Source organism: Lutjanus erythropterus, chromosome 3 (assembly GCF_056507025.1).
Source record: "Lutjanus erythropterus isolate fLutEry1 chromosome 3, fLutEry1.hap2, whole genome shotgun sequence".
Classification (NCBI taxonomy): domain Eukaryota; kingdom Metazoa; phylum Chordata; class Actinopteri; order Lutjaniformes; family Lutjanidae; genus Lutjanus; species Lutjanus erythropterus.
In genome coordinates, this window is record NC_139319.1 from 8,277,541 (window position 1) to 8,305,299 (window position 27,759).

Below are 27,759 nucleotides of genomic sequence, written 5' to 3' on the forward strand. Positions count from 1 at the left end.
CAAATGCTATTACTATTACTTCCTGTAAGATTTTATGAGGTTTTCAGTTCTTGCATGTTTTGTCAAGCATTTGCAAATAAGTGCCATGATTTTGGTTTTGGGTAAACTTGCATGTAAAGAAAATTTAAGCATCTTAAAAACGTGTTAATTGGCTGCATTTTCTGTGAGAACAACATGAGCTGTGTTAATGGTTTAGTCCACAACGGACGGATGTTGTGTTAATTGTGTTTTGAGTTTTGTCAAAAATTAAAGGAAAAAAATCACAAGGAGTGTGCAGAGGAGCACAGAGGTGTCCGTACTGACTGTAATGCCCTTTGAGGCAAACTTGTCATTGGTAACTTTAAGCTATGTAAGATTTAAAAAAAAAAAAAAAAAAGATCTCCTCGAACAGTTTAAATGTATTTGCAGAAAACAAGCAGCATCTGCAGCAGAGAAATCAAAAGGAGATTTAAACATTGTCAGTAACTGTTAACGTCAATCAGATTGTTTTATTTATGTTTTTGGTGTCATACTGATGTCTGAAAAGAGATGAAGAAATATAAATGATATAATGTGTCTATTATGTAATAATGGTTTCACTAGAGAAGTGATAAACTGGAGTTGGTGGAGAGATTCGTTTGCAAATGCTTCTCTGCAATAGTGAAAATAGAAGAAAGCTTAAATTTTCTTTAAGAAATAAGTTTTAAAAATGTCTAAATCCTTGTGTCTTTCATTCTGAGTCTTGGTTTGGACCTTTAGTGTGTTTGTCAGCCCTACAGACCAGAGGTACAGAAGGATTCATGCTCAGGAGCTCCGGTGACATGCAAAGTGTCATGCTGCCTCCTGGTGTTTGTACACAGAAAATACATCAACACTGCAGCAGGTTAACAGTTTTAAATGACAAAGATAAAATCCTGCTCGGGCCAAATATGATCAAAACATGAATGTGCTTCAATAAAACCCCTAAATAAAAGCTTTAATGCAAAGCCAGTGTGGCGTAAACTCCAGGCAAAGTAAAACCATCACCACTGCCCCTGTGAGAGCTACTGCCAAATGAACCCCAATAAATTTAGGTGGTTTAACATTAATTACAGTCACCATTTACTTACGAGTAAATATCAGTCTGTATAGAGCACCGTGATCAATTAGGATAGTTGTGTTTTTATTAAAATCTGAGTACATTTATTACAGTAACTTCTTTAAAACCCGGGCAAGTTTCCCCATACTTTATACAATATATACAGCTGAGATGTAGGTGAAAAAAGCAGACACAAACATTAACATATATACAATGTTCAATTCTGCGTAGTACCAACTAAAATTAAGCAGTCTGGTCACAACACAGACATTAAAAGGTTTCCTCAAGGCCTCTCCAAAAATGACTTATGACACAACAAACAACCTAAACAAGAAATATTTGAAACATACAAATCCAGATCCAATATGGACCAGCCGAGTCACATGAAACAAGCCAGATTCATCCTTTTCCCTAAACCAACTGTAAAAACAAACAAAATATTCAACTACAGTACAAGATGACTGGATAGGAAAGTGAAAAAACCCAAAGCATCCAGTGATTTTCTTGCAAATATCTGAGCATCAAATAAGCATTGCCTCATGAGTGTGTTACGGTCGTGTATGATTGTTTAAATTTCACTTGTGCACGGTATGTATAAGCTTAAATGTGCATATGCTGCTGATTTAGAGCATTTCACTGCATTCTGAACGGATCGCGGTCACTGAATAAAGACCTAAATATGCAGTTCAAAGCTCTAAAGCACAAGTAAGTGAACCTTTGAGCCTGCTCTCGCCCAGATATACAGTTCCAAAAGGTCAGGCACATGAGTAAGGATGCACAATACCATCAGTATCATCTGATAAAGACTTTAAAAAGAAATATCGTCCTGAAATGATGCTGATATGACAGGCCGATAAAATTATGCGCATGCGATATCTGTGTCTGAAACAGATAGCGTCGGCATAATACTATGTTGATTCCACGAAAAAGAGAGTCTCTGCAGGGAGGTGGAAGAAAATATGTGCAAAAAAAGCCAAAATGAGCTGGAAAATACTGTCAAAAATCCATCGTTGTGCATCCCGACAACTGGCATGTACTGTATAGAAATGGACGACATGACAGCTTCCCAAATGTGAAGCTGAAGCATCTTGGTCGCCCACTGGTGGCCAGCTGCAGTATAGTTCTACACCCCACTCCCTATATTAATTGATAGGACATGCTTATTATAATTATTTGTTCCCAGGCTCTTAATTTTAGGCCTAAAGATATTAAATTATCCCATAATTCATGAAAAAAATAGAGTTTAAAGCAACAACCTATATTAAAAGTCAGTCGCCCCCTGGTGGCTGGCTGCAGTATAGGTCATAAATCCTGCTTCCCAATGTTAACTGACAATTATTGCCATTTTACATAGTTCCTGTCATACTGATGTTTGTTCAACTATTAAATTTTCAGATCAGTTTGATTTTAATTAGTTAATTGTAATATAAAAAAGTGGGGTTTATGTCGGGATCGACAGCTGAACTCTGCTCACGACTGAGTCAGCCAGCTGCATGGGCGAGAACATGATGCCGCTCAAATCCGAGGTAATATGGCCTCACTTTTGTGCAGTGGGAGCAAGTGAAGACATACCGTCCATCTTGGTTTACAGTCATTGGTTCAGAGCGGATTCTGAATAAATTGGATAGTTTTGCATCAAAGAAGCACGTTTTCTCTGATTTCCACGTCTCTTGAACCACAGGTTGGAAACCACTTGTCTACAAGATACTGTTATATAAAGAAAATCTTTTACAGGAAACAAATATGTCACTTTATCAAAGGGCAGTGCTCTGAGTAAACTTTGCTGTTGTTTGAAACAAAATGAGTACCATGTTTGACAGAAAACCACACAGAGAGACCTTTCAGATTAAAAGAGAAAAGCAGTTCAACACGCAACCGACTACACCGAGGTCAGAGAGAGACCTGAAGTTACTCAGAGAGTCACTGGTGACTTGTACGGTCGACTAAAAACATGACCACAGCTGTTTGACCTCTGATCTCTAACTTGTATTAACATCTGTAGTGTTGCTGTGTGTGTATATACATAAGGAGGAAAAGTGTGTGTGCGTGTGTGTGTTTGACAGCATTAAGTAGACAGATTAAGACTAGAAGGGTATTAAAGCTAACAACTGGAGCACTGAACCCAATCACATCACGGCTGGTGAGTCATTAACCCCTCAACATCATCTGTGTGTGCGTGTGTGTGTGTGTGTGTGTGTGTGTGTGTGTGTGTGTGTGTGTGTGTGTGTGTGTGTGTGTGTGTGAGAAGCACTGGCAGGCAGGAGTAACGTCAGATCTTGAGTGATGCAGTCGACAGAGGGAAGGGCATTTTTCTACAAGAGCTTAAAATGACAGATCACATACTCACTCACACATACTGTGTACATGTGTACACACACACACACACACATACACACACACCATGTTATCCCATGAATCACAGGCTGAGTACACTGACATTAAGACTACAACAAGAGCAGCGGGGGAAAAAAACATCAAAGCGAGTGTTTAGCGGAGCATCATCCCTCCTTCTTGTTCCCCCAGCCAAACAGTTTGGACATCGGAGACTTCTTCTTTGGTTTGTCTTTCTTTATGTCTGAGAGAGAGACGGGGACAGAGAGAAGAGGGAGGGGACATTAGTCAAAACATGACACGCAGGTAAACATGACAGGTGAGATCGGCAATACAGAGGGAGTTCTGTGGAATCTCCGTCAATAAATCCAATCAGTTTTTACATTTTAAATTGAGAGAAACTCAGATTTTTAAAGAATTGTTTGCAGCACAAACAAATACTTAACAAGCCACATATGTTTGTGTTGATGTTGCAGCAGCTTTTCTACAGCTGTGTATTAGTTTAACTGTGTCGTTTATAGTCATGGATGGTTATGTAGTTCAGGTGAATCCACAAATAGTGTGCAAGCTTCTTAGCAACCAACAGTAGCAAATATAATTTAAAAAAAACAATTCAAGTCTGCAAGCTATATCGCATCAATACTAGAGATTAAAATGGTAGTGTGACTTATATCCACCCACCACCTTTGGCAGCACTTTGAGCAGCACTTCAGTCAGGAGTTGAAAAAGAAATCCTGCGCCATCTTTGTTTTACAAACACCAACTTTGGTTTGTATACATGTGAATGGAAGATCCCTCCATGTCTTGAATAAATCGTGATTTTTGTTACCTTTGTTAGCCTGTAAGATATATGCATGACAAGGGTTCCTGATATATGAAATTAGAATTTGGGGAAGGGGCATGTCTCCTACCTTTATTATCTTTTACACTCCTCCATGTATTATTGTATTTATACCATATATATTTACCAAAGGCATAAAGAGAAGCAATCTACAATAGTTGTGTTTTAAAGTTTTCTAGTTTTAGCTCATAAACTAAGTCTGTTTCACAAGTAGGCCATATTACAGAAACTACTGTTAGCTGCTGTTCCAGAACACTGCTGTTAGCTACTAGTAGAGAACATTACTGTTAGCTTCTGTTAGAGAACATTACTGTTAGCTATTGTTAGAGAACATTACTGTTAGCTACTGTTAGAGAACATTACTGTTAGCTATCGTTAGAGAACATTACTGTTAGCTACTGTTAGAGAACATAACTGTTAGCTACCGTTAGAGAACATTACTGATAGCTACTGTTCCAGAACACTACTGTTAGCCACTGTTAGAGAACATTATTGTTAACTACTGTTAGAGAACCCTACTGTTAGCTACTGTTAGAGAACATTACTGTTAGCCACTGTTAGAGAACATTATTGTTAACTACTGTTAGAGAACCCTACTGTTAGCTACTGTTAGAGAACCCTACTGTTAGCTACTGTTAGAGAACATAACTGTTAGCTACCGTTAGAGAACATTACTGTTAACTACTGTTAGAGAACCCTACTGTTAGCTTCTGTTCCAGAACACTACTGTTAGCCACTGTTAGAGAACATTATTGTTAACTACTGTTAGAGAACCCTACTGTTAGCTACTGTTAGAGAACATAACTGTTAGCCACTGTTAGAGAACATTATTGTTAACTACTGTTAGAGAACCCTACTGTTAGCTTCTGTTCCAGAACACTACTGTTAGCCACTGTTAGAGAACATTATTGTTAACTACTGTTAGAGAACCCTACTGTTAGCTACTGTTAGAGAACCCTACTGTTAGCTACTGTTAGAGAACATAACTGTTAGCTACCGTTAGAGAACATTATTGTTAGCTACTGTTAGAGAACATAACTGTTAGCTTCTGTTCCAGAACACTACTGTTAGCCACTGTTAGAGAACATTATTGTTAACTACTGTTAGAGAACCCTACTGTTAGCTACTGTTAGAGAACCCTACTGTTAGCTACTGTTAGAGAACATAACTGTTAGCTACCGTTAGAGAACATTACTGTTAGCTACTGTTAGAGAACCCTACTGTTAGCTACTGTTAGAGAACATAACTGTTAGCGTCTGTTAGAGAACATTACTGTTAGCTACTGTTAGAGAACCCTACTGTTAGCAACTGTCAGAGAACATTACTATTAGCTGCTGTTAGAGAACACTACTGTTAGATGGTTTGTAAGTTAGCTACTACTACAGGTGCAAAAGTTAGTTTAACAGTTATGCTAAAGTCAGGAGAGTGTATTAAAGATTTTGGAAAGTTAGAACGTCTGTGTAGTACACATTTCCTATTCTATCACATTTCATCTGTAATGGCTTTTTTTCCTAAGTCGGGTCATAACCATAATCACCATGGTTACCAAACAGTTAAGTTAGGCTCTGCAAATTAAGAAGTTTCTGTAAAACAGCTCGAAACACTGTTGCCATGGTTACATGTAGTTTAATGGACTGATTTAGAGAGTCAGTTTACCTGTTTAGTGGAGCTACGTTTGATAAGACTTTTAACACCTGCCAGCCAATCAACAAGTGTTATTTTCTGTTCCAGTTTTTCTGTTGTGGTATAAAGTAGCATCTGTCTCCTATGATACAACATGTGCATAAACTATCAGTGACTCAGAGTGGGAATGAACTGTGAAACTTTGGCATTAACTTTATGAATACATTAAACTGAAATGGCTAGTCTTTAGCCCACGGTCGGCGTTCATTCGCTGTAGCATAACGACCTTTCACTGAAGTTCAATAAATCTCCTCAATTTCAGCCCTGCTTTCCCGGTCATGAATTGCAAATGAAGCCGGCTTTAACTCTATTCTATCAGAGGGTCAAATTAACCAGCTACATTATCCATTTGTCTAATAGGAACGCTGCTGACAAAAAGAGGGGGAGCATTTTGTTTGATGCTTTTTCCATTAGCAGTCATTAGATCAAATGAGATGAAAACATCGCCCAGTGGCACCCTTAAAAATGCAGCACATTCACACACACTCACACAGACACACACACACACTTCCATAAACCACAATGAGAATTCTATCTACTTCAATTAGAGGCGTCCATGATGGAAATCCTCAATTGGATAATTTATAAGCCAACTAAGTTGCAGTGACACCGGGGTTGTGATAACTAATGAACAGAGCGGAGGGGGGTCAGACGGCCTGTGGAGGTGGTGGAGACACTCACTGAAATTCATCATCATCTTGTTTAGCTGCTCGTCCTCCTCTTCCTCCCTGAGAAGATGAAGCGAGGACACAAAGAGAGCGAACACAGATTAACAGCAGTTTGTACCCGCGTGAGCATACAAACACTATATTTATACATGCAACAGAATCTATAGGTAGCAGGGCAGTGACACATCGTGTTGTTTTGGTTCTGCACAACAAGAAGAAATTAAATCACACTAATCTTTTTTTTAAATTATCAATTCATTTGTTTCTTTAAAATGTCAGAATAAAGTGAGTCATGCGAATCAAGACATTTAAGATGCTGTAAACAGTGAATATTTGGCTTATTTTGCTGAATACAAAACTTAAAACGATTCTATGAATTTGAAATTGATCAATAAAATAAAAGTTTTAGCTTTAATATGCATTACATGCATCCACATCAACTAAAAAGTGTAGGAACTCTTAGTGGTGTAAGAAGTACTCAGATCTTTTACTAAAAAGGGGCAGTTCACCCCCAAATCAAAACTACATATTTTCCCTGGTTAGTTCCTAAATGAAACTGCTCACAACAGTCTCTGGATTATTTTGAGTAGCTGAGTGATAAAAGATCCGAGAACAGTCTAGAAATACTCTGTTATAAGATAAAGACTTGCAATCAGAACTTAACATAAGTAAAATTACATAAGAATTAGCACAAATCATACTTAAAGCATCAAAAGTAAATGTAAACATGGTGCAGACTGGCCCATTTCAGAATCACATATATTGTTGGCAAATAATTGATGCATTAATGCGTACATCATTTTAATGATGCAACAGGTAAAGGTGGGGTTAAGTGTAATTATTAGTTTTTTATTATTATAGTGCACCGCAGCTAAATAATTTCACCCCAGGGATCAATAGTCTTCATCTAAAACTAATAATACATCAGAAATTATTTTCCGATGGTGTTTTGTGTTGTTAAACTGAATCAAAATTGTACTTGAGTAAATGTGCAGTGTTACTATCCATCACAGAAAACTAAAGCTCTTTTTTTATACATAGACCCCCAACTCTGGAGGATTAATATACACTAGACGAATTAGTAGAAACTGAAATAAAATGTCATATTTAATATCTAGAGTAAAATCCTTTGCATTCATTGAGTCTCTGACGCACAGATATCAACAGACATTTGTTTTCTTCCCAGGTGATGGATCATTTTTTGCTTGTTTTGAGGCTCTTACTTTACACAGCACATAAAAACATATTGTTAGTGAAACTGAGGTCATGATTTTGACCTGGCCAGTCAAGAACATCTCATTTTTTGGCCGTAAAAACTCCTTAGTCAGGGCTCTGTGTCCTAAAACTGTGTACACTCTTCACTCTCACTGTGTACACTACAGACAATTTTCCATATAACTTCCACTTGAATATGTAACATTATGTCGTCCAGAAGTGCTGTTATCTGTCTAACAACAAGTAAACAATCAGTTGTTTACACACCTGATTCTGTCCTCATCCAGACCCTCGACAATAGCGTTTCTGTCGTTGACGATCCCCACCAGTTTGGCCATCAGCTGCTCCTCTCTCTTCCGGTCCCAGCTCGTTTTCAGATGTTCTGCTCAAACACAAACACATTTTGGTCTCAGATGTTTCATCCGTTTCATGCTGTGTCTCACGCTGAATGTGTTTCCCCCCCCTCTAAAACCCTCACCTTGTTTTTCCATCAGTCTCCTGAGCTCCTGCTCAACACTGGGCTGCTGTTCCTCCAGGTCCTGAGTTCTTCCACTACACACAAGAACAACACACAAATGTAGGTTAATATCATTTATTGTATTTACTACAATCATCTTGAATTGTTGGCAGATTTTGTTTTGCATCAATTCCTTGGTCCAACACATTTCTAATGATATGGGTGACACCCATTACTGCCTAAACACATTTTCCAAGAGATGCAGCTAATTGGCAAAAGCTAGTAAATACATTAAGTACATTAGGGAAACTGATTAAAGGTATTTTGTCGGTGCTCTGGTGGCTCAGCTGGTAGAGTGTTCACCCCATGTACTGAGGTTGTGAGTCCTCTGCAGTGTCCGTGGGTTTGACTCCCGCCTGTGACCCTTTGCTGCATGTTACTCCCCTACTCTCTCTCCCCCTTTCCTGTTATATCTTTAGCTGTCCCGTCCATTAAAGGCATAAAATCCCCCCCGAAATATTTTTTTTTAAAAGAGGGTGTTTTGCCAAACTACTCCAGATCCACAATCAAGAATAAACTTTCATGCTCAACGTTTCTGCTATTGTGTTTTTTTTAATAGCTGAACAAAGACAAACAAATTTTATGTATTTTATCCAACTTTTGGTAGACAACATTATGAATAAGATCACCAAACTCTTGTAGGTGTTGCCTACTTGACATAATCTGCCATAATTACAGAAAACATTGCGCAAATACAACCAAATTTATTTGACATGACCACAGTTATAAGCAATTCTGCAAGATCTGACGACAGTCTGCCTATAAATAGTAAATGGACTGCACTTTTTAGTAAAACAAACAAGTGCTGCCTCTCATTATCCCATTCACACATGCACTGACAAACTGAAGGCCAGGTGCTAACTTTGTCTACGTGGTTTGGTGCTGAGCAGGTAGTGTAAAGTGGGTTTATGAGACTGGAAATGATGGTGATGAAGGTGGTGAGAGTGAACAATAAAGTTGCAGGCTGTAAAACCAAAACAATGAGCTGAGAAACACTCGGGTGGATGATAATTCTGTTGGGGGTCTGTCAACGTGGACCTGAGTGTTTGTTAACACACCAGAAAGATGGTTGATTGTTGAGTCTCATTCCCAGGACGTCAAATACTGATGATTTGGGTCGGTGAAGCATTCAAAACATGGCTAAATATATGGTACGAGCAGGCGCTGCCACACACTTCTGCAGGGTCGTAGGTGATAACTGAGATGGATTATTTCTGTACAAGTCTGTGCCTTGTTTTTTAGAAAAATCCTGTATTAGTTTGACTTGGTGGTTGTAAATAATGAGGACATCAACTCCCATGTTCCCATGCTACCCTGAGATTACTGTGCCTTTAATTTACTCTCCAAAAATCTGCAGGATTTCTAGTGTTTATTTTTATGCAGATCTGCCTTCAAAGGTGGTCAGTTTTCTTAATATTTGTTGTCATTAAAAAGAAAATTACAGGATTTTTGGCGCAGAAGAGATACGAGGTTTAACAGTAATTTATCAAAGGAATAATTGCAGTTTATGTGAGCTGTTAAGCAGCATCCTGCTTCACACTTCTCAGTCCACTGCAGCCAGTGGGGGGCGAGCTGTCTTGTTCCAGGACGTCCTGCTGAGGGACGGAGGTGGGAGGACACTGGGAATTCAAACTGTCAACCTTCTGGCCACAAGTCTGTTTCTCTAATCGCTAAATAGTGGCATGCCCCTTTTCTAAGTGTGTTCATGTGTGTGTGTGTGTGTGTGTGTGTGTGTGTGTGTGTGTGTGTGTGTGTGTGTGTGTGTGTGTGTACTCACATGTAGACCAGTTCAGACTCCCGGCGCATGGCCACCTGCTTGTTCCTGATCAAGTTGAACCACTCGACCATGAGCCCATCCATGACAGAGTCATCTTCTCCCTCTGACACACCAACACACACACACAGTTAATCCAACATACACTCTTCCCTTTAAATCTGCCCGTTTTCACTTCTTCCTAACGAGGACGTTCATACAGTACATGTGCGTCCAACTCACTTTCTTCACTGCTGCGGAGCTTCATCTCCAGCTCCACTCCCCTCTTCTCCAACTCATTCAAATTATCTTCAATCTCCTGCAGCTCCTTCATGATGTCCTCTTTGCGAATATAATCAGGCTTAGTCTGCATATGTTACACACACACACGCAAAGACAGGCAATAATGAAGATCAGGAACAAATGTGCACATTACTTTCTTGCTTCTTTCACTGTGATTTCAGTGAAAATGATGTTAAATGACATCTTAGTATGGAGCTGTGATACAGAAAAAGGCAGTAGATGATTATTAGACGAGTATAAAAATGTACTGGCTCTGCTTTCTGCCCTGTTTGTGCATGCATATATGTGCTGACGTTGCACTGAAACCCGTCATAAAGCAAACTTACAAACTTATTTTCCATCTGAGGTTCAGCACCTTAGAAATACCCCAAATACGATGAGTAAAGAACACATGATTATATTAATAAATAATACTTAAATAATTAAAATTAATTTTAAAAAGAGAAAAGTATATTTTTGACTTTGCTGCCAACCAGTAGATTAAATTAATGTCATTTTATTCCTCTAAGTATGTTTCGGTAGCCCCTTTTTTAACTAAATAAAACATGATATGATGTAGCTAAACTTATTTTCTGTCTGAGGTTCAGTACCTTGGAAATCTTCGACTCTGGCGTGGTATCATTTTCAGGCAGGTCGTCCTGACCGTTAAGGATTCCTGAAACAGAAAAAAAAAATATATATAAATATTAAGAACGAAGACAACAGAGGGAAGAATCCCTGAGAGGTCCGAGTCATATTTATGTACGGTTTAGAGAGACTGTTTGTTGTAGACATCGATTACATCTACACTCTTATTCTGAATGTCCTTCTTATATCACGTGGATGGAGGAGTCCAGGCCGCTAGTTGTGCTGTGGACTCCTCTATCCACTTGAGTTACAATTTTTATAGTTATAGTTCTTTGACAGCTCTTTAGGCCTTATTGCAAATGTATTATTTTCCAATTAAGACATGTAAAATATGCCAATATTAATAGAGTTTTAGGAGCATTTTTTTGGACAGAATAAGCATCTCAATTGGAGTTGTTATTGCAGTAAGTCCTTCAGTAATTCCACTTTTTCATAATCAAGAGTATGAACATCAAAGATGAATAGTTTTTTTTTGTTTTGTTTTTATGTTAAAATCATATTTAAACAGATCCACATTAGAAAATAGGAGACCACGTTACCCTTTGGTGCTGGTGGAGTGACAGTAATGCTCAGGCTGGGAACATGAGAGGAGGCAGAAGGCCCGACAGAAAGCTCTGAGGTCTGTGACCTCCCGGCTCCATTAGTCCAGGGTTTAGTCGAGGACTGTGGAGAAGCAGCCGGTCTGTGGATGGATGGAGGATGAGCAGAAAAGAGAAAAACAGAGACAGAATTTAATTAATGACAATTTATCCGCTCCTACAAGTCGTCCCTTTTCTTTCTCGCTGCAGCTCTGATTCATGAGAGCGGGAGGAGAGGTCATCTGGGGGAAGGAGCTCTGAGCACTGAGCATATGCTGCACCACGGAGGACTCTACTCCGTCTTGACACCATTTGGGGCTCACATGCATGTGGCGGAAGAGGAGAGACCGAAAGCTACGACCACGAATGATGGCCGAGCCATTTGGAGGAGCAGCAGGTACAGGCTTCCTGTGGGAGGAGTGGTTGGATAGATGGATGAAAGACTGGATCAAAGGATGGATGGATGGACAGGACATCGGGAGAAAAAGCGCTCATACAGTTAACGCCTCACGCCCACGTACAGATACTCCCCGCTGGAGGTATGAAGTCAGGAACCGAGCCAGTAAGGGCAAGGAATTAACAGGAAACACAGAACACGGTGACAAAACACAAATCAATACAATCAAAATAAATCAAGTCTTACTTGGTTTCTTTGGAGACGGGCTTGAGCTTCGACCTCCAGTCTGCAGGAGACTCGTTTCCTGATGCTGCCGAGAAATAAGAAATATAATCAAACTTAAATCGACCTCAATGCAAAACTGCACTAAAACCCTGTCAACAACCTCAGAGTTATCTATGATTCAAATCTTAGTTTTGAACCACATATTACAAGTGTAACTAAAACTGAATTTTATCATCAAGTTTATCAAGTTCTTGAAGATCTTAGTCCTACCTATTTACTTTTAGTGTATGAACCCTCAGGTCTTCGAGTAGTGGCCTTTTAATTACCCCCAAAGTTAGAACAAAAACCCACAGTGACGCCTGGCTTTTAATTAAACTTTATTTTACTTTATTTTGTATTAATATTCTGTATTTATCTATTTATTTCTTTTTATTAATCTGTTTTTCTAGATGACAGTCTTCTATATTATGTTATTTATTTTAACTTATTTATTTACTGCTTGAGTTTAAATTGTGCTGTGCTCTGAAGTGCAGTTCTTATTTCAGTCTTCACCATTACAAAGTCTTTGCTTTGTGTGTGTGTGTGTGTATTGTTTTATTGTTTTTATTGTGTGAAGCACTTTGTGTTGCATTCTGTTTGTGTGAAAAGTGCTCAATAAATAAAGTTTGACTGAAACTTTTTTTTTTTGCTTTCAGTTCTATCATTGCATCAATATTCACATCTACCACCCAGTGTCAGTTCCTGTTTTTACTGTTTTGCTACAGAGAGATTTGCCACCAGCAGCGGGTTTCAAACAATAGAAATGTTTACAATAACTGCAACCTGCTGTATGTTTTGATGTCAACAGAGATCTAATCTAGTGGAACATCTTGCAAATAAGGAACAAGAGGCTCCTTTACACAGAAGTTATGTTTACAGGGTGAAGTGACAGGATGCTTTCAGGGTGTCAGTGAAGTTCTCTCAGTCATGAAAGTGTTAAAAAGTGCAAACAGCAAAGGCAGCCTGTATAAAAGACATGTCTGTGATACTTTAATACTTTCAATACTTTGAGCATGGAGAGTATATGTATTCATAATATGTATTCATAGTATCCTCATTATGTTTTTTTATCATACATTATGGCATAATTCCACAGCTCAATGGGCACAGTTGTAATTTAATGATAATTACCTGCTGGTTGATTAAAGTCACCTGTGTTTTGCAAAGATGACTGCAATATAATGCTACAAATTTCTCTAAAAATACAGTACTTTTCTGATTCCTCCTTAACAATTTCTCCAAATCCGCTCCTTAAAACACATCCAGGCCACCTGCTCGCTGCAGACCAATCACGGCTGCTGCAGTTTGCATCACAGTGATGCACAGGCCCCTCAGCGACGCTGTACAGTCGTACCTCCATGTAATAATACAAGATTTCAGATATCAGATTGTGATGTAGTTTGGATGTAGTTGATCTACTTTTTGATAATAGTTTAGTTCGCAGTTACGTTGTAGTTAAATTACTTTTTAGTGGCAAAATAGCTGGTAAACTAAAGTTTTAATGTAGTTTCCCCAACACTGTTTTTCCCACAGTGTTCATCACAAAAAAAACTGACATACCCACACAAACACTGCATTATACCAGGCTATGTACGGATATCAAAGTGTGTGAGATTAACCTGAGGTGTTGGGTGATGCACTCCTGGTCTTTGTGGCTCCTCTGTCAGAACTCTTGTTGGCCGGGCTCAGAGCTGCGGAGGAGTTCTGGGTGTCCGGTGTGTGCAGGTCGGCGAGGAGCGACGGGTCTGCTCTCAGCTTCACCCTCCCTCTGACGCCCTCTGTCTCCCTTTTGGGAGTCTCCACTTGAGAAGGTCTGATCAGAGATGAAATGATCATTTTAAATTCTACTGTTCACCAGCAGAGGTCAGGCTAACGCAAGGTATTATGGTGTAGTTGCAGGATTGTGTGTGGTTGGATGACTTACTTGTCAGTTTTCTTCAGCGCCACATTCGTCCACGATGGTTTGCTGTCGTTGTTGTTCTCCTCAGTCAGTTTTTTGGAGATGAAGGCAGCTGCTGCAGCTTTCGTCTTGCTGCTCTCACCACCTCCACCTGCAGCTGCTGCAGCTTTCTCCCCACCTGCGTTCAAACTCACATTTGTGTCCTTTCTGCCACCAACGTTCACGACCACAGTCACAGCCTGACCTGCTGAGGCCTTACCCGTCACATTCTGCCCTTTATTTACATCAACATTGATGGTTGAAGTCTTTTTCTCCTCACTCTTGGTGGTGTTGTCTGATTGGAGGAACTTGAGCTTTGTCTGCAGCGTCTTCGCCGCAGTGGTTGAGGTGCGAGGAGCAGGAGTGGGCCTGGTGGGGATGGTTGTGGTCGTGGTCGTGGTGAAGGTAGATTCAGAAGCAGTCCGTGGCGCTGTGGGTTTGGAGACTGAAGACGCAGGACTCTCTTTAGCAGCAGGAGAAGAAGAAGAGAGAACTGAAGCAGGCCGAGAGGGAGATGAAGTGGAAAAAGTGCTGGAGAAGCTGGGAGACGTGCTGGGCTTCTCCGTCAGCCATGTTGGTCCCAGTCTGGAGGGCGTATAACTGGGAGTATTTGTGCTGGTTTTAGTGGAGTCTGGCAGGGGAGTGAACTTGGAAACAGGGGTGTTTGTGGGTAAATCTCTGAGCGGTGCTGGTGTTGTAGTAGGCAACAGTGACCTGAAAGACAGAAAACACAATATAGTCATTCTCCTCACATGGCCATTCTTGCACACTTTAGGCCAATCAGAGCTCCTCATGAAGCCATTTTACCTTGAATACACTCCTTAATATAACTCCTTAATTTAACTTGCAAATTAGCAGCTACACAAACTAAACTAACTCTGGCCTAATTGAAAATTCCCTGCCACAGCTTACCCTTTATTTGGCTCGAAAGCACCGACTCTCTCATGGTGAAAAGCTGCACGCAGACTTTACAGAAGGCTGCTCAAGGACTTGGCCCTCGCTACAACCAAGATTTTTATTTTTTTATTTTTCTAAACCTCGATTCAAGGTCGATGGCAAGGTCGGCTTGAGCCAAACCAAAAGGCAAAACGTTTCCAGCTCTGTCCGACTCCATTTTATTTCTGTATCTAGAAAGCGACCTATTCAGTCGGAGAGAAATTCAAGGGTTTTTAAGGATTTCAAGCACCTTTATGAACCTGAATTCTGGTTGATGCCAGACAGAAACTGTGCTGTAGTTCGAGTTCCAAATAAAATAGAATTTCCATACAGCTGACAAACAGTTATATTATTAATTTGATTTTTTTTTTATTCATGCAAAGATTTATTTTTAAAGCTGCTGATGTGGATTCCTTGAATATCAATCAATTCAGGATGTTTATTAAACATCACGGTATTCTGGATTAATATATTATACAACATAACACTGATACAGATATATAATTTTTTTAAATGAGTCTGGGGCTGATTTGCTGCCACCTCAAATTACTCATGTGCAGGTTTTGCTCTGGAGGACAGAGGTCGGATCTCAATAAGGATACGGAGCATGGATTAAAAATACCAAGTGCAAAAATAAAGGCAGGATCAGATAACGTATCTGGATACAGATCACATTTAATAAAAGGTGTAAATGGGGTGTGTGGGTAATTGTAGGGGCCACGTTTTGACAAAGTAGAATATGTCACCATCTTCTGCATTGATTTTATCCTTTATTTCCAAAACTGAGAGTTTGACAGTAATTGGAAGGTAATGCTTGGTGGAGTACACTTTTAATGCATTATTTAACTGTAAATTTAATTAATAATTTTATAATTGCTTCTTTAGATTCATTGACTGACTTTAATTAAATTCTTCAGAAAGTCTATAATCATTCAGGTGGCACAGTCTCGACTCCACAGATTAAAAAGATCGGTTATGATTAAATTAATTTAAACCGGTCCTTACTTTGCACAGCTCCTGTGATACAGCTTCCCGTCCACTAGATGTCGCTGCACCAGGTGAACGTGTTTGTTACAGGACACACATTTGTTGCTCAGAGTGCCGCCCTGATGGGGTTTGTCCACCGAAACGTCCTAGAAGAGACAGGAGAGGGTGAGAGAGGGTTCAGGAGGCGGACATGATGACCTCAGGCAGGACAGCTCATCTATTACCAAACTGATCTGAAGCAATGTGGGGTTTTTCGTTAGTTTTGTAACAGCTATTTGGTTCAGACTAAACAACAGGAATTTGTAGGTATTTGGGTCATCTTTAGTGTGTCTGGCTTGACAAACCTCAACATTTCTCATCAGTGAATTTCAAAATCAAGCTTTTTTTTTTTTTTACACTTTCTAAAAGTCATGGATCACATTTCAAAGTCAAGGTTTTCAGGCAGTAAAGTTACCTGTTTGACATTTCTGGTTTGTTTTGGGGAAGGAGCGGGCCTGGTGATGTTGGAGGAGGGGGGAGGACTGTTCTCTCTCGCCGGTTTGGAGGAGGGAAACACCTTAGCCGTGACCGGCTGGTTCTTCTTCCCTGACGGTTCCTCCGTGGGGCCGTCAGCTGGGCGCTTTATACCTCCCATACCGCCAACTGCACCAAACACATGCACAAACATACAGACATGTGAGACGGGAAGAAGGGGACAAAGGCAGAGACGCACACGGCGAGACAGTGATACTCACTCGGGGAGCGTCCATGGAAGTAGTTGTAGTACTGCGAGACGTAGGTGAGGATACTGAGGCGGTCAGGAACCTTCAGAGCCACCATGTCCTCTGCGTCCAACAGAGCTGGAATTCCCAACTGCTCCTCTGCGACGCTGAACGCCTGCAAAGAACATCGACTTTATCCAACAGAACAGAGGCGGCTCAGGGTGGATTTATAGGATCTAGACAGAGAGGCCAAGGATAGAAACGGACCAATAAAAAGCATAAAAAGCAAAGTCTGACTCTGTTTGACCCCAAAGAAAAACTTGGGAGACTTTCAGCGCTTTAGCAAACTTCATACAAAACTTTAGCAGCTGATGTTAGCATCTGAGTGCAGGTTTGAGTGTCCCAGAGGAAGTTTAGGTCAAAACCAGAGTGCTGATAGATGTTGGTGCTTTTTGTATTAAATGTGTTTTTATTCCTTTTGTCTATTTGATTTAATATGTCAATCCTACCTGTGGACAGTGTTGGGCTGTAATTAAATACACAGGAGGGAAGTAACAATCTAAAACGTACATTATTACTGTACTTAAGTAGACTTTTTACTTTTACTCCCTACATTTTAGCACAATTATCTGTACTTTCTACTCAGTATATTTCCAAAACAGGCTCTTCACTTTAGTTTTAATGCATTTGAGGGGAATTATTGATCATTTTTCTTTTGTATCATTGTGCATTGTCTTCCCAACTTCAAGGCTGATTTCAACCTAAATGGACGAGACAACAACACACAGAAAAGATGACTGATCGCTGCATCCATCAGCGTATAATCACACATGACAGGCATCAGACGAAACAGACAAAAGGAAGATTCGGTTGCAGAGAAAATGTGAGGTTCAGTGAGTTTTGCACAGAAACAGCTGGTAGAAATGTCCTTCAGAGGACAACTTTTTACTTTTATACTTTGAGTAAATGTCAGAGTCTGTACTTTTTCACTTTTACTTTAGTAAAGAAGTTGAATCAATACTTAAACTTTAACACAAGTATCTGTACTTCTACTTGAGTAAAGAATGTGTTTACTTTTGCCTCCTGTGGTCAAATACATGTAGTTCAATTACTAGTTTAACTTCAATTTGCAGTGGTTGTGTGTGAGTTTAACTACATTTAAATATCAGAAGCTTTTTTAACTACTTTGGGTCGTGTAGTTTTGGTAGTTAATTACAAACTAGAGTTGTTATGATGCAACATTTTTCCTTCCTGATACTGATTCTAAAACCTGAACTTTGCGTAACAGCTGTTACAGAGTCCCAATTTGATACCAACGCCTTTAAAATAAAAGTTAACAGATGTATACTGCGAACTCCTGTATGAGGTGATATGGTTACCCAAACCCTTTGTAAAACACTGAAAAATACATTCAGAGAATGAAAGCCATAGACCTTGACTTCGCCATCCTGGGAAAAAATGGCCCACAGGAAGCTGCTGGGAAGTAGCAGGGTCCCATTTTGGGGGTGAATAATATGATATCAGATCTGTGCAGACACTGTATGTATAGCAATAACACATTTTAGGCTGTATTGGTCAATACCCTCCCACAAACTACATATTCATAGTATACTCAGCAGCTCATTGGACACAGTTTTCATTTAATGACTCTGTAAAGTGGCATCAGGTACCCTGAAAGGTGCTACATAACTCAAAATTATCATTATCATTATCATAGTGATATTAGCATTACTACTTTTTATTATCATAACCTGCAATTTAATTAAAATCACTTGTGGTTTGTGACCAAGATGTCTGTGATGAATACTGTGAATTTCCCCAGAAATTCAGCATTGTCCTGATTCCACCTCAACAGCTGCTCCCCATCATCTCTTTCAAACATCCTCGAGCTACGAGTGCATCAGCCTGCACTAGTTCATAAATCAAACACACCTACACTTTATTCACTCTCAGATCAGTTCTAGCAATATGAGTTTCCACACTCAGATTATGATAATTCACTGTGATCGTTTGGATGTAGGTGAGCTACTTTTGTAAAGTGGTTTTAGTTTGGTTTAGCAGTTAAGATGTATTTTAATTACTTGTCACTGTGATGTTTTAAAGTAGTTTACACAACACTCCCTGTGGATATGGACATATGTTTTCTATTGTCCTTCTCTTGCTTTTGTCAAAATAAAATCACTTTGTTCAAGTGTCAGAATTCTGCCCACAGATTGAATCAACACCTCGAGTGTTGAGAAAGTCTGGGATTCAGGAATTCCCAAAACCAGATTCCCATTCAGCGATTCCATGGAAGCAGAAAAAAAGCAACAAGCAGAGACAGGCCGACAGCAGCAGAGGCAGAACTTCAGTAATCTGATGATCAAGGCAGCCATAAAAACTGTTTACTTTGTTGTGCCCTGTGGCACTTTAATGTCCAACAGTTTCTTGTTGTCTTATTAAGCAACCTGTGGCCTCTGTCTTGTTTCAGTAAAGATCTTGAATAGCGCCACATAATCACTGCTTTTATTCTGCTTCGCTTTAAAGAGCAAAAGTGTGTGATGTTGCTCTTGTGTCAGTCCCAGAGCCCAGAGTCCAAACAATGAAGCTCCAGAGAGAAAATGAAAGCAAAGAATGCAACGAACCCGCCAACGTCAAAGTGCCCAGATTGAAACACTCTGGATTTGGCAAAGGCTTCAGCCATGTTTGAGCACTGACGCTTCTCGATTTCACAAATTTCCCTGTTACTCAACATGTGGTGCTGATGTAATATCCAGAGCCAGCAAACATGTAAACGCAATTTATAGCTGCAGGTAACAGCTGCTTTCATTTCTGATTACCTAATCAATTGTTTTTTAATAGTTTTCTTAATCGTTTAGTCACAAAAAAATGTCAGAAAATAGTTTAGAATGTCACAATTTTCCAGGGTGACGTCTTAAGTCAAGTGATGACATCTGAGAAACAAGTGGTGACTGATGACATGTGGTTAAAATCCCTGAAAACAGCTGGTTGGTTGATCTAAATGATTTATCTAAATATTACTTGCATGGTCAAGATGATGACGGATATTTAATTATATGTATATAAATGTCAATGTGTGAAGTAACAGAAGTTGGCAGGAAAAAATAAAGTCATATTTTTAGTCTTGTTTCTTTATTGTCTAAACCACAGATTAGTACTGCACAATTGATTTACAATATTGTTGAAACTGCAATATGCCCAAATACAATATCCAAATCTCAGAACCAGAACCTTTTTTCTTTTTTTTGGGGAAAAATTAAAAATGTATGAGAAAACAGCATCACAATGAAGTACTGTAGTGCTGCAGAGATGTCCTGGCCTAAAAATCTTGTTCTTTAGATGAATGGAAACATGTTGGTTTGTTACAGACCCCAACAAAGATCACAACATCCTGATTTTAATAGTTTTTCAGTGAAAATTTAAATTGTGATGCAAAAATGATCATTCTCACTCGCATAACATAATCACAAGTTCAGTCAAAATGACTTTTACCACATCGTGCAACCTTGCAGATATTAAAAAAATTCCAACAACAGCTAGATTTTCTTGTCAATCGTTTATTTGATTGATCAACTGATCGTATAAGCACTCATGCAGTGCTTTGAGCTAAACGCTAATGTCAGCATGCAAGCAAGCCGCCATGTTCAGCAGATGACCCTGTTCCTTCTGTTTATGTATATTTTTTGTTGTTTTTATCTCACGCTTTCTTCGACATGCACTTTTTTGATGTTTGTTTTTTGTTTTGTTCACACTTGCTTTGGCAATTTAAACGTCCGCTTCCTATGCCAATAAAGCACTTTTGAATTTAGCATGCTAAAACTAGCACTAAACAGTAAGTACAGCTGAAGATCATTATTTTATAGGTATTTGATAAACCAAAGTATTGGACAAATTAAAATGTTAACGGGGACACTAACGTTTGTACCAACATCCATGTAAGTCCATCCAATACTTGTTTGTTTCAGTTAAAGGTGTTTTGTGTAGTTTTCTTTTAAACAAACAAAAGTTACGTTTTGTTTAAGCAGTATGTGTATTTTTTGGGTCTAACAAATGTGTTGAAATATTTGCAAAGCTTATTTTCCAAAGTATTTTTAAAGCCAGCATTGTTTATCTCCATGTTTATTAACTTGTAGTCTTCTTCCTCTCGACCTTTGCTTGCTCTTGTAGCATATCTTGTCCTGTTATCACCACCTGATGATCAGTGGAATCGTAGGACCTCACCCAAGATAAACTAAATGGACACCCACTCACAGAAAAACAGCTCTGTATCCCTGCTAGAGACCTAAAACTCCACTAGGAACCTTTAAGACGTGAGGATTCATACGTTTGTTAACTGGAGAACGCAGGATTATTAAATCCACTATAATGAAAGCCTTTGTGTATTCAGGACTTATGAGTTTTCCAGGACAGAAAAACTGAAAACATTCAGAGGTCAAAGTGCAGACTGTGAATGTGTCTCACCAGTTTGTTGTTCTCAAAGACATTTTCCTTCTTCAGTGAGTCAAAGTTGCTGCAACAGAGGAGAAAAAAAATGAGCAACAGGACACATGTGATCCAACTTCTCTTCCTCATCCATGTGTTTACAAGCAGTCTGGACTAAACATGTGTTATTTAGTCATGCTAAGCTTCCTACGTCAACATATATCAAGACGCTGACAGTGTGACTGATCAGTTCATTACACATTGTGTCACATGTGTACAGTCAGTGTGTCGCAGAAAGCTCAGCCTTAATTCATCACAGGCACGAAAAGTGTTTATATTTAGCAAACAGAAGCCGCTAAACCAATATTTAGAGCTTCAGCTCATGTAAACATGAAATGTGCAGCCACGCTGGTCTGGCTGCAGGTAAAAACTGGACAGGAAAGGACTGGAACAGCTGCGTCTCCTCTTAAAATGAAACTACCGTCTGTGTGCCATTAACATTCCCTCTGGAACAGAACCAGTGAATCAAACTGGCCAAAGTTCAACCAGAGATGGTGAGTCAGGTCTGTGGAATATTTGAAAATTTCAGTCAAAGTCTGACGTGGGCAGAGCTTATTCAGACCATCTTGTGCCAAAACACTTTACAGCCACCGAGCACAAAATATTAACCATCGTTCTGTGGAAATTCCCTGATATTTATCAGAAAGTGCAAGGAAAAAAAACAAAGGGGATGTCCTCTTTACTTTCCTGTAAAAACTGCAGTCCAAACATCTGATGAAGCAGCAGCCTGACAAGGATGTTTAACACACAGATGACCTGTATGAGATCGCATGGAACCTTTCAGCGATAAGTACATACTCTTCAATCCAAAAAATAAGTAACAGAGGCCACAGGGACGGGAAGAGCAAGCTTTGAACCCTGCACAACCTCCATCAACTTTCTCCTTTCTTTGCTGGTCTGATGGCTCAGTCGGTGGAACGTGCGCCCAGTGTGTTGGGACTGTGTTTCCTCTGCAGCGACCGTGGGTTCAGCTCCCGTCCGTGACCCTTTGCTCCACGTCATCCCCCTGCTTTCACTCCCCCTTTCCTGTCCTCACTTCACTGTCCTATCAATTAAAGGCATAAAAAAGCCTTAAAAAAGCCCATCTTTCTCCTTTCTTTTGTCTAGAGGGGAACCATAAGACCTGGAAAGATCTTGTGAGAGCGATTGTTTTAATCCAAACCATGATCTTTGCCTCACCCTAACCAAGAGATTTTTGTCCCTAGACCTAAGTAGATCATAGCCACAGAGTTGCCAGATTATAAAACATAATTAATTTGTGCAACATGCACAGCGGTGGTACAGATCTTGCGAGAGTTTTGCAAACCAAGGGTTCCCCTCTAGACAAGAAAGAAAGGAAGAAAGCACCCAAGAAAGAAAGAAAACCACATTTTGAAGATGATTAAAAGATGCTGCAGGGGAACCTGTAAAAGTGACATGTAGTCACATCTTATAAGTTATCTAATGCTGTCAAAAAGCTAACTAACTAACAGATGTAAGTGGCTAGCTGAAGATTTATGAGGATTAGCTGGCTCTTAGCGAGTGTAGTGCTAACATTAGCTTACTTCATATGGGATTATATGGCACTTTTACAGATCTCCCAGCAACATTGTTTTCATCTTCAACATCTGGTTTTCTTTTCAACAAAAACAAGTCTAGCATGTAGCAGATCTAAGTAGAGGAAACAGCAGGGCTGTCAGGTCCACGTCTCCGGGCTACTTTTAAAGTGTTGTTGCTGGATGATTTTATCGTCTGTTGGTTGGGTGGACCTACTTTGCATGCAAATCAAAGCATTTATTTATACCTACATCCTAACAAACTGACTCCAGATCAGCCCTTACACACAAGGACCGGGCACATGTCAAAAGCACGCCCACATAAACACACAAATATGATGTGCCTATGCCCTCCGGATGCCAGCGCCGGTTTTATTGGCAATTTGGGTTGGTTTTTAGGCCTGCTGGTTTAGATCTGCCAACTGGTTTTGTCACACAGACCTGGCAACCCTGGGTAACAGGAAAGGAGAGAGTTGACTGAGGCCGAGCTGCATGCTAAACTTAGCATGCGGCTCAACTGGCAGGACTTGGGAAGGATCAATTAGTCAATTGATTTGTAATGGTCAGAAAATTAACACAATTTTGATAATCAGTATATCAAGCAAAAATGCCAAACAAAAAATTAGTATCAGTCACTTTGCTTGAGACTGACTTCCTTCAGTGCACAGGCCTGTGAGGCCCTGAGTGTGACAGATGTGTTGTTGTTATGGAAGCAAATAATTGATTGATTCCGGTCAGGCTCGATTGCTTCGCCTTGATATTCCCGTTCAACTTCATATCTTGAATTTCAGCGTGGCCAAGCAGATCAGACCACACATAAATTCAGTTAGATGTTCTTCAATGTAAAATATTTGTCTTCAAAGTAAAACATTTCAATGCTTTAAATTCAGTAGTATCTAAATTTAAACACTGAGTGTGCAGAAGTGATTAAATTTCACAAGTAATTAGCTGCTTATATAATTCAGATCTTGATGGAGATTATTTATTCCCTAAGGCCATATTCCTTTTTATTTTCTCTGGTTTTCCTTCCCTTTTCTCAGGATTTTACCAGGTCAAAACCTGAGAACTCAATGTTGTTGATTTCAAGTCTCGAGTCATTTTTGTTTCGATCCAGACTCATCAGTCGACTGATATTACAGTCAATACTGGCCGATCACAGTTCATCAATATGTTGGTATCAGCTTATATCTTGTCAGATATGCACCAATATGATTTTTTACAGAGCATAATGCAGATAGTTAAATTGTTTATAGTTTTATTGGCATAAATAATTTTTCTTGAGTTAAGTTTAATACATATCCATATTATTTTTTTCTGTTTGTTTTTTATGTGTATTTATTTTTTCATAATCGCTACAAATAGCAGTTTTTACAAGTTTTATTATCATCCTGCCTCTATTACATGTCTTTATCACATGGATTTGGGGTTTGATTTGATAACAGACTTCCATGTATCAATATTTTAACTTTTTCACTCTAATAATGTCGTTACAGGCCCCAAAAATCCAGTATCAGTCGGGCCCTATTTTTGCTGACTTTAGTCCAAATCTTGAGCCTAAAGTCTACAGCTCTGCACTCTCTAATACAAATACTGAGTGACAATGCTGACAGGCATGAGTAGAGCTGCAATGATTAGTCAATTATTAATTGATTATCAAATTAATTGGCTGTTTTAATAATTGACTAAGCCATTAGAGTATTTTTTAAGAAAAAAGTCAAAATTCTCAGCCTCTTAAATATGAATATTTTCTGGTTTCTTTACTCCTCTGTGACAGTAAACCTCACTTCAGGTTTTGGGAAACACTGATCGCCATTTTTCACAATTTTTCGACATTTTCAAAAAAACAACTATTAATCAATTAACCGAGCAAATAATAAACTGTTTCATCAACTATGAAAGTAAATGTTAGTTGCAGCCCTAGACCTGACCTGTCACGTTTTTCAGTTAAACTATACAGAAGATAAAATCCAGTCCAAATGTAAAACCATGCTGACTTGAACAGCAGTGTATAGTTAGGGGGCCTCCCTGCGGACCTGATGGGGGCCCGTGTGGTGGGTCTCTGAAACTCCACAGTCCACAGTTTGAGCTCCTGTTCCTGATTTTCCTGCAGACCCGTAATGTTTCAGTAAAACCAACTGCTGAAACATACAAAAAGCTGCTGAGTAATTCTTCCCCAAACAGTTCAAGTTAAACAGCCTGCACGCTGACAAGACGGCTCGTGGTGTGTTTTCAGACAATCGGAAACTTCATAACTTCTCTCGGTTCCCGGTTTACTCACATGAGATCGGGTCTGTGTTTGTGGATGAGGGCGCAGAAAGCCAGTCCGTCCCTGAACGACGTGGTCATGTTGGTGATGGACACGTCCCGGTAACCCTCGCACCGGAGTTTGCACCACTGCTGCAGCGCCTTCACGGCTGCCATCCCGCCGGAGCTCCGAGCCCGAACCGATCCGAGAAGCGAGAGCAGCAGCGCGGCTGTAGACTCGCCGAGCTCCCCCTCTGTCCCTCCTCCAGGCTCCGACAACAAGAAACTGTGTGTGTGTGAAAATTTCCACAGAAGCCCGGGACACGCTGGAACCGGGAAGTGACAGACAGGACAGAGTGTGTGTGAGTGTGTGTGAGTGTGTGTGAGGGAACCACCTTTCTCTCCTCTACTGAGAAACTGGAAGAAAGTTTCTGTGACACCTGTGAAAGGTCGGCAGTGACGCGTCATGGGTGGAGTTCACACGCCTTTCTGTTTCTGTTAACCCTCTCAGTGTGTGTGTGTGTGGCCTACATTCAGATTAAAGGGATAATTCACCCAAAAATGAATTATCTATTCACTCTCATAGTCTTTGAAGGTCTCATTTAGCTTTTTTAGTCCACAAAACACTGGTGAAGGAAAACAGCATTGCAGAACCTCCCAAACAATGGACGCGAATGGTTTTTAGCCTAAATCTTCACTGTAGATCATTGGCTTGGAATCACTTCACATGTGCGTACATACTGTCTAAACTGTGTCACTGGGACACTCAGAGAATCGGAGTCGAGAATTGTTAAAATGCAAATGATTCCCAGCCCATGAGCACAAGCCTCTCGTCCATGAGTAGATGCACGTTTCCTGCTGCACGGTGATTTGGTTGACGGGTGCAAGCTTGGTAGAAAGAAAATAGTTCCTACAATGAAACTGCTCACAGCAAGGTCTGTAGATTATCTTGAGGAACTGTGCCATGATTTCAGGAAAGAGGTACTGCTGTTGAGTTTTAAAAATGTATTTTTATTGCACCACAAGCCTTTTAAGCGCCATTTAGTTCCATCACATTGGAGAGGAGGCAAACACCTCTGCAGCGGACATCTCCAAAACTCACACCAAAACAGACTAGACAGATAAATAACATTACAGACAGAAGAAAAAAAAAATGTATATTTTTGATTTTGGGGTGAACTGTCTCTTTAAGATGCTAAAGATATATGACAAAGAATAGCAGAGTCAGCTGCTTTAAAATAAAACCCACAATGTGTAATTTGTGTGCAATTATGTCAAGTGAACTCCCCCACAAAAACCCTGAAACAAAACTGAGGTTGGTCTATTTCCTCCACACTCCTGCTAGATCATATATAAAAAGTTACCATAACAAAAGTTACCATTACATGTTTATTCTTTATATTTCTGTTTCGTAATCTCTATTTCAGGATTAAAACATGGAGTTATTTTGGTAAATGGAGTATAAACTGTGAAACCAGTTAACCAGGTGTGGTTGTTGCTTGGGTAAGTCAGCCTGTCCTGTCAGGTCCTGTCTGCTGCTGGGTGTGTTGAAGGAGGCGGGTGGTGTCTGTTCACTGAGTCACCTGACACCTGCACACATGTTCTCTTCATAATGCAGCAGGCCCGCAGCGGACGCAGGCTTTGTTTGGCTGATTCAAACGTGCTGTAGCGTTGGCTACTTTTGGCCTACTTCAACCAACTTCACTGCAGCATAACAAGAGAAAAGTTATTCTGTGGGAAGAAGGAACGAGTTATTGTTAGCCCGCCGTGTGGCCATTTACAAAACACCACAAACACGTGTATGTCATAGAGACCATCATCTATTTGCACATTTGGTCAAATTTCCCTTAAAGGACCAGTGTGTAAGATTTATTGGGATCATTTGACAGTTTTCATTAATGTATACTCACCCAAAAATAAGAATTGTTGAGTTTCTTCTCATCTTCTAACCTTTATATCTCCAGAGGACATGGGTCCTGTTCCATGGAGGTCACCATGTTGAACCACTTTGTTTCAACAGTAGCCCAGAACGGACACAAGCAGATGCACCCAGTACCACATAAACAAACAGAGCACTGAGTGTATGGAGGTAGTATTGATGCTCCATGTCAAGTTTTGAATGTTAAATCCCAAATAAACTGTTGGAATTCCGATGATGTGCAAGTGTGGTTTCGTCAGCTATGGTAATGGTAGTCCTGTAATTGTTTTGCAGCTGTTGGTACAACTTCTGCTTCTGCTACATGCTATGTAGTCCACTGTGTCCGTAACAGGGAAAGGTTTTGCACACAGCTACTGACTCAGTATTCAGTTGGCTGCAATTTCTCGCCACTAGATGCCACCAAACCCTACACACTCGTCCTTAAAAAGTTTTTATTTTTTCAAAGTTCTGTACCTGTGTTCCTATAATTGCCAAATTCTTGAAGGTATTTTCAAGTTGGTCGAAATTAAAATGAACAGGTTAAACAACATGAAAACATCAAGCAATCTTAGTTCATGGTATTTGCCTGTAGGTGGTGCTACAGTGATATGATACATTCAAATTGTCATATTCAGTTCACTTAAAAGCTGCACTAATCACACTGTATGTTTCTTATATCCACACGCAATGGATCAGATTACCATGTTTATGTGGAAGGGATCATTTGAACTCAATTTTGTGGCTTCTTAACAGAACTTTCTACCTGCCCAACACCAGACAGAA

General features: G+C 39.8%; 1 pseudogene across 1 annotated transcript; it reads right to left on the bottom strand.

The window, feature by feature from the left end:
- Positions 1-2,647: 2,647 nt before the first annotated feature.
- Positions 2,648-25,597, bottom strand: LOC146329599 (MICAL-like protein 2; annotated as a pseudogene). The gene is made up of 16 exons (XR_014769823.1): positions 25,093-25,597; positions 21,259-21,307; positions 16,831-16,972; positions 16,551-16,738; positions 16,115-16,242; positions 14,159-14,887; positions 13,854-14,047; positions 12,217-12,280; positions 11,422-11,677; positions 10,959-11,151; positions 10,309-10,432; positions 10,090-10,192; positions 8,274-8,347; positions 8,063-8,177; positions 6,594-6,640; positions 2,648-3,632 (listed from the first exon to the last, which is right to left on the bottom strand). The product of XR_014769823.1 is annotated as an MICAL-like protein 2 (transcript).
- Positions 25,598-27,759: the final 2,162 nt, after the last annotated feature.